Source organism: Macrotis lagotis, chromosome X, assembly GCF_037893015.1.
Source record: "Macrotis lagotis isolate mMagLag1 chromosome X, bilby.v1.9.chrom.fasta, whole genome shotgun sequence".
Lineage (NCBI taxonomy): Eukaryota > Metazoa > Chordata > Mammalia > Peramelemorphia > Peramelidae > Macrotis > Macrotis lagotis.
Window position 1 is genome coordinate 62,163,574 of NC_133666.1, and position 8,391 is coordinate 62,171,964.

Genomic DNA, 8,391 nt, shown 5'->3' on the forward strand with positions numbered 1-8,391 from the left:
TGCCCCCGGGGGTCCCGGCCTCAGCCTACCCCCCCAGGCCTCCTCCTCTTCCTCCCCCTCCCCGGCTGCCATGCTGGGCCAGGGTGCCCGAGCAACCTCACCCCCCTAGCCCCGCCGCGCCCCGCCCCCTCCTCTGGGCCCTGCCGCTCCCCCACTGAGGCCCAGCTCTGGAGCGGACCCGAGCCCGCCACACCGCCATGAGTGGCCCCATCCCACCTTCCCCACACCTCATGTCCTCCCCTTCCCATTGGCCACTGCAGATATGGCGAGGTTCGATTCTCCCGAAGACATGAAGGGCCTCACATGCGAATTAGCCTCCTGCATCACCACAACCTCTTCTACTTCAGTGTTGGCCATGCCCTCTTATTTGCAATCCATAACACCTGTGGATTCAGGCAAGGAGGTAGAGGCCATGGTAATATTGCAGACAAACTTAAAGAGGGAATTCGAGGTGCTGGAACAAAACAATGGGTGGGCACAGGCCTTTTTTGAACTGGCTGACAGTTGCCAAGAACATCCATGCTGGGTGGCAAGGACCCTAGAAAACAGATCGCTCAACCATTACAAGGACATAAATCCCTATGACCACAGCCGGGTTCACTTGAAGGTGGCCATTCCAGCCCCAAGAGGAGGCTTCTATCCAGGTCTTGGCTGGGCTTTGGCCATGGCCAGTGATACCTCCTTGTTCTCTTCTTCATGTTTCAATGTGGGTCGAAGACACAGAAGTGGGGACATGAACAACTACATCAACGCCAGCTTCGTGGAGGTGGAAAAGGCCCAGAGGAATTACATCCTGACCCAAGGCCCCACGCCAAACACGCATAGCCACTTCTGGCTCATGGTGTGGCAGCAGAACAGCAAGGCTGTGATTATGCTCAACCAGTTGGTGGAGAAAGACTCCAACCAATGCTTCCAGTACTGGCCCACCAACCAGTGCCAGCCCCTCATATTCCAGGAGATAGGGCTCAAGGTGCACATGCTGAGGGAAGAAGTGACTTTCCACCACACAGTCCGCTACCTGACATTGGAGAACATAATGACAGGGGAATACAAACCCATCTTCCACTTCCACTATACCAGCTGGCCCAATTCTGGAGTGCCTGAATCACCAGCCTCCTTCCTTACGTTTCTTTTCATGGTGCGGAACTCTGGATATCTCAACTTTGAGCCAGGACCAGTGATCATTCACTGCAATACCGGCATTGGTTGCTCAGGCACCTTTTCTCTGATCAATGCTTGCTTGGTCCTCATGGAGAAGAGAGAAAATCTGTTTTCCCTGAACATCAGACAAGTATTGATGAACATGAGAGAGTACCGGAAGGGACTTATTCAGACCCCAGAACAGTTAAGATTCTCATATATGGCTGTCATTGAAGGAGCAAAATGTCTCATGGGAGGTGAAATGGTCAAGAAAAAGTACGGAGAATTTACCAGTGTAGGTCAAAATCCCAGGTATGACCATGATGATTTACAATTTCACAGATTTAGAGAATACAGACTGGTCTCAGATGAGAGTAAAATAAAAATTACCCCAGGTTTTTCAGGTCTAGCCACTACATCAACTAGTGCAGAAGGGAGCAGTGAAAATTCTCTGAAGCGACTGAGAGAAGAGAAAGAAGTGTTACAGGACACTGAAATGGAACAAGAGATTGAATTTAAAAGAACAAGGCTAAATCCTTAGAACATGTGAAGGCAAGCAAGACTAATTTTGAAAAAAAAATGTTTCAATATCCAAGAATAATAAATATTTTAAAGTTGTTAGTTCTAAGCAACTGATATTCAAAAGCAAAACCTGAAGTCTTTTTCTGAAGTTTGATATATCTAAAGTGTCTCACAATCATCACTTTCCAACATTAATTTTATAACATAACCACCTATCAGCTAAACCCTTTAATTTGATGTTTTAAAATTTTTAACTACTTTTGAAATGTTTCAGTTTGCATAGCCTACAAATTTGATTTGTTTTCAAATGTTTTCAAGAAATATAAAAATATTTAAGAGAAACAAATGAATAGACTACTTTTGTACTACCATTTTTTTTTACTTTTTTACAAAGGCAATGGTGTTAAGTGGATTGCCCAAGGCCACACAGCTAGGTAATTATTAAGTGTCTGAAGCCAAATTTGAACTCAAGTACTCCTGACTCCAGGGCCAGTGCTTTATCCACTGAACCACCTAGCCACCCCTGTACTACTATTCTTATTGTATTTTAATATGTATTAGATTTTTTAGATTATTTTTTTTTGCAAGGCAATGAGGTTAATTGGCTTACCCAAGACCACACAGCTACATAATCATTAAAGGTCTGAGGCCAGATTTGAATTCAGGTACTCCTGACTCCAGGGCCGGTGCTCTATCCACTGTGCCACCTAGCTACCCCTATTTTATTTTAATATGTTTTGACCATTTTTAAGGGAAAAGTTCAAGTTTAAAAGTGGTGCATTAAAAGTTTTAAGTTGAAAAAAACAAGCTAATTTCATTAGAGCAATGCTTTGATAGAATTATAACAAAAGTGTGTATATTCTAGTTGATCCCTCTCCCTGTCCTAAGAAGAAGGGGGGTGGCTAGGTGGCGCAGTGAATAAAGCACTGGCCCTGGACTCAGGAGTACCTGGGTTGTAATCCAGTCTCAGACACTTAATAATTACCTAGCTGTGTGGCCTTTGGCAAGCCATTTAATCCCATTGCCTAGCCAAAACCTAAAAAAAAGAAAAATTCACTTTAGGGGTGGCTAGGTGGCGCAGTGGATAAAGCACTGGCCCTGGAGTCAGGCGTACCTGGGTTCAAATCAGATCTCAGACACTTAATAATTACCTAGCTGTGTGGCCTTGGGCAAGCCACTTAAAACTCCATTTGCCTTGCAAAAGCCTAAAAAAAAAGAAAGAAAGAAGAAGGGGAACTTAATGTAACCCAAAGACACCTGTCATTTCTTTGTAAAACAATCACAAAATACAAGTATGTGTATTTGTACACTATCCTTAGCAAAGCAATTTAAATTCATTTCCTATTGATCTATCCTCAGTGAATACCTTAGGTTCAGTAAATACTGAGCTACTTTTAAAAAGACCACAGTTTCTTACCTTTCTCTTCTGTGAACTACATAACTATAATCCTTTAGTATTACCTTGTAGGACTCATTTCCGATCCCTTTAATATTTTGTGTTCTCCACAGCACCCATTCTACATCTTGCTTAAATTGCAAAACCCCAAAATAGACTCTGTGCTTCAATAAAGGTCTGACCAAAGCTGAGGATAGAAGGAAGATTACTTTGAAGAGTGTCTAAAAAGGAAAATCCTACTGGCATTTCCTGAGGTTAACTAAAATTCTAGTTTGCAATTGAAGAGGAGGAATTATATATAGCAATATGTGTTATTTGATAAGTGCTGTGATTTATGAAGTCTTGAAAAGTTCTTTTCAAAAATTTCAGGTCTGTTGCAAATAATTTAATAAAACTTAATGAACCTAATATTAAATGCTAATTACCGACACACTTACGTTGGTCAGTAATCAACAAATTACTAGATTGTTCCTGTGTTCATAAGGGATAGATTTCCTTGGTATAAGAAAATCCCAGATGAGAAAACTTTCTCTATCAATTACAGGTTAGCAAATTTTCCTTGTTTTTTAATCATCGAAAGCTGCTTAAAACAAAGGGGTTAAGTATGCAATACCCAACAACTCCTAAATGCAACTCGTACTATATTAAAATGCAATTAGGATTTAACAGAATAAATAAAAAATTAAACAGTATTAATTAATGTGGTTCTCTAAGTCAATATGCAACAACATCAGGGATCTTTACCTACTTTTTTCTTCATTAAATAATTTATTTGTTTTCCAATTACATATACAGTGGTAGTTTCTACCAATCTTTTTTTGCAAGGTTTTAAATGTTACTATTTTTTTCTCCCTCCTTCCATTCCCTTCCCCCTACAGAAGGCAATCTGATATAGTCTTTACATCTGTATCCATGATATGCATACATCAAAATTGAATGTGTTATTGTAAGGGGTTAATAGACAGAGTATGTGGCCATGAGGAGTTCATCCTGAGAGTCATTGAGACCTGGGACAACAGGAATGTCCATACTAGAGTGCTCTGAACTCAGGAAGGAGCTCTGGCCCTTCTCTCTCTCTTTGTTCTCCTGCCTTTCATCCTTATCTTGTTGAATATTCTCAGGAAGGAGTTTTGGTCCTTATCTCTCTGCCTTTCATCCTTATCTTGTTGAAGATTCCACTTATTCCAGGATACACACCTTTTGTGGCATGCCCCTTACACTTTCACAGTGCCTGCAGATGAGGAATGCTGATACAAGGGGACTAGGCTTATATATATATATATCCTTATTTCAACTATGTGAGTCAGAGATGTAGCATATACCTGCAATAAACTCCTTGCTTATCTCTCGCTGGCTGACTTTCATTATTGAACATGCGGGTCATGTCCATTGGTGCCTTGAAGAGCTGTGTAAATTAAGCTGATGCCTGGCTGCCCAGAGTGGACCGCAACATGTTATGAGAGAAGAAACAGATCTAAAAGGAAGAAAGAAAACATTACAGATAGTAAAATTACATAATACATAATATAACTTTTTAAAAATTGAAAATAATCAGTTTTTATCATGGTTTAAACTCCACAGTTTCTTCTCTGGATATAGATGGTATCACAGATCCCTTAGAATTGTTGCTGATTATTGTACTGATGGTGTGAGCAAGTCTATCAAGGTTGATCATCACCCCATGTTGTTGTTAAGGCGTATAATGTTCTTCTGGCTCTGCTTATCTCACTCAGCATCAATTCATACAAGTTTTTCCAGGCTTCTCTGAAATATCATTCCTCCTGATTTCTAATAGAACAATAGAATTCCATCACATACATATACTACAATTTGTTCAGCCATTCCCCAATTCATGGGCATCTGCTCAATTTCCAATTCTTTGCCACCACAAACGGAGTTCCTATGAATATTTTGTACACCTTACATATGATTTACAACTCCTCTTTCTCTTTGAATTTGACACCACTTATCAAGAGCACTGAAGGTGCTTACATGGAGCCAGTACATATTAGAGAAAAGACTTGAACCCTAGAAATGCAGGACTCTAATATGAGGTCTTTGGATTCAGCTCAATACTTCCTCACTGAGTGGCACATGGCCCAACCCATGGTTAGGATTCCATGGGGGTAAAAAAAAAAAAGGTAAAAAGCTTTGGATTCTCAAGATCATTCAGTATTCTGATATCAGACATGAAATGTTTTTATTTAAAAACCAAAAATAGAAATTAATAATGCCCAAGTCAGTATAAAGTAAAGACAATTTTCTTTCCTTCTCTGCATTTCTTTGGGTGTGCCCCTCTCTTCAAGGGAAAACACAGACTTACTAGTGGTGAAGTGATTCAGTTTTCTGCATTTTTTTTTGTTTAGTCAAGACTATTACTTTTAAATTTTTTATAGCTGCAAAGGAAGAAACATTTGTTGTGAGTGTAGTGCACTAATGACATAAAGAAACAAAATCTTAATATTCCATAGTCTTTCAAACTGGATTGAGAAAACAAAAAAGACAAATGAGGGTCATACAGAATTGGAAGATATACTAGAGTAACACAAAGTTGAGAGACAGCTGAGGGAGGCACAGTTAAGTGCGACTGAAACATCAGAATAAGTAAAATTATATGCTTACATCAGGTTGAGCAAAAGTAAATTTGCCCACAGGAAAGAATATTTCTTATAGTCCCACAGGGTAGCAAGACAAATCCTATCCACATTCATTTGCTATAATAGCAAGATCACTAGATATATAATAAAAAAAACCTGGCATCATGAATTCCCACATATGAAGAAATTGGGTTGGCTAGGTGGCACAGTGGACAGAGTACCAGCCCTAGAGTCAGGAGTACCTGAGTATTACCTTGCTGTGTAGCCTTGGGCAAGCCACTTACCACTGCCTTGTCAAAAAGAAAAACAAACAAAGAAATCAACTTGAGTTCTATCTCCTGAAGTTGAAGGTTAGGGGAAGGGGAGTGGAAGCCTGTGAGGTACACCACACACACACACACACACACACACACACACACACTTGAGTGAAATTTTTTAAAAGTCAAACTACTCACCCTGTTATTTTACTATTATGAGAAGGGGCCCCCCATTTCTTGTTTATGTTCCCTTCTCTTTCCTGTTCTCGATTCTGTGCTGCCAGAGTGTTTCCCCTTCCCTCCCCCTTTCAGGAGAGAGAGCTACTTCAGGAAGAATTAGTAAAGAAAGTGTTAAAAGGGACCTTATTTTGAAGTAATATTACCAAATGTGTTAAACAAAGAAATCATAGAAAGAAATGCCATTTTAATTTGAAAATAGGGAAAGTGAATTTCAGAAAGACAAGAGGGTTAGGTTAATCCTAAAGTGTATAATGTGGTTACCAAGATATGCCTGTATAGGGGAAACTAAATGGTTAATCTTTTTGCAGAATGATATGGCATCATTGGAGCTTCAGGAGTTTATCAATATAGATTCAGATGTTGTTTGTTATTACAGAAAATTATGGGACATGTAAGGATTGAAGAATACAAGATCACCGCCCCCCCCGAAAGAATGTAGGATGGTCTCTCTATAAAAGTTATTCAGTTTACTCTATTTGAAAAAGTGGGCAGAGAAAACTCTAAATAGGCTAAGGTATTTTTGAATGACTGTTTGCCTTCTCCAGGATTTTAGCAGTTATAACCAAGAAATGTTAAATATTAAAACCTTGGAATGGAAAATGTATTGTGAAAAGAGGAATCATATCTGTGGTTTATAGAGCTGTATAAGCTATGTGACTCTAGTTCAGGACAGTATCAAGAAGAACTAATAAAAAGGAAGGGTGGAAAATGTGAGTTGTACAGTTTGAGTAAGAGATTCTGAAAGTACCAAAAGGAAAATCAAGACATCGAGACAATTGACGTTTTTGAACCATTTGTTAAGTATGTAAAGTGGTAAAAGCATGTAGACAGAAGGTTTGAGTGGGGTTAACTTTGTACACCAAATACCGATTTTGGGAACTTTGGAAAATGGTTTACAAATCATTGTAAGAAAAGAAGAAAACATAGAACTAAGTCTATAGGGAGATATGTGTTTATATGAAGTTGAGGTGATCTAACAATTGAATTAAACTGATATTTTTTGCAATGGTTGGCAGTGAATTTATTGGAAAAGTAATGAACCCCATAGAGTGACAAGTTTGATATGAAAGCAATCGCTAGGTAAATGTTAATTTTATTAGGTTATTGATCCTATAATGTGCTAATCTAAAGATACATGTCAATTGAATTAAGGGGTTTGTAAAGAATATGTTTGAGTTTGGATTCTGATGTTTTATGGCCCTTCCAGAGTCATGGGAGTCAGGACAGACTTGTGAGTTACCTTTAGAGTTACTAAACAAGGGAAAGGTAATATTTTACACTGATTTGGATGTAGTTCATGTCTTTGGGAAAAATCTGGAGTGAGTGAGTAAGGATAAACAGTAAAGGTAAAGAATTAGTCCATATTACTTTGATATCTCAAATTGTGGGGAATCTCCAGTTGCCAGAATACAGAATGTTCTAATATTAAGAAGTGGTGGTCAGTGAGGATAGAAAGCTCTTGTAAATGAGAGCATTGAGAAGTTAGCATTGATCTGATCAAGAAAAAATTTTGTGAAGATGGCGACAAGAAGGGATCAAGTCTTAGGAGCTCTCTGATAAAACTCATCAGCTAAGGACTCTAACTAAACTTTCGAGAGACATAACCCACAAAGGGACCCAGTGAGGCAGTTCTCCTACTCAAGGTAACCTGGAAAAGAGCAGAAAGGCTCTGCTCCTCGGGATCAGAGAGGCGGCCTGCCAGAGGGGTGGCCCACCAGAGCCAAAGAACTTCAGCCTCCCGGAGGCATACCCAGGGTGCTGGGAGTCTCAGCTCACAGCAGCGGGGGAGTCTCCTGAGCTGCACCCCAAGGAGCACTGGGAACAAAGTGGGAGAACAGCGGGGGACCTCTGCCAGAGTGAGCATGTGGAGCCCAGCCCTCAGGGCACACAGCAAGCAGCATCCTCTTTCCCCAGCCCTGATCCAGGAAACAGAAGCAGGCTGAGGCTTTAAGCAGGAGCCTCCAGGGCATGAGCCCATTGAGCTGAGGGAGGGGAGTGAAGAGAAACTGCAAGCTCTGTCCTCTGCCCCTGGAACAGGACTCTGGGGCTCTGACCACATGCAGATCCTGATCGCAGTCTAGGCCCCCCCCATAGAAGAGCAGGCCCCCCCCACCTCGGCCCCGTGGCATAGGGGGGCACTTATGGTCATTCATAGACCAGGAGGGAGGACAGAGCCTCACACACTGAGATCCTTGTTAGGAGTGTCCCAAAAGCTCAGGAAGCACCCCCAAAGCAGGCC

The 8,391-nt window shown here is 40.7% G+C and overlaps 1 pseudogene; it reads left to right on the top strand.

Annotated features, from left to right (window-relative positions):
- Positions 1-262: 262 nt before the first annotated feature.
- LOC141498686 (tyrosine-protein phosphatase non-receptor type 2 pseudogene) lies at positions 263-1,681 on the top strand (annotated as a pseudogene).
- Positions 1,682-8,391: the final 6,710 nt, after the last annotated feature.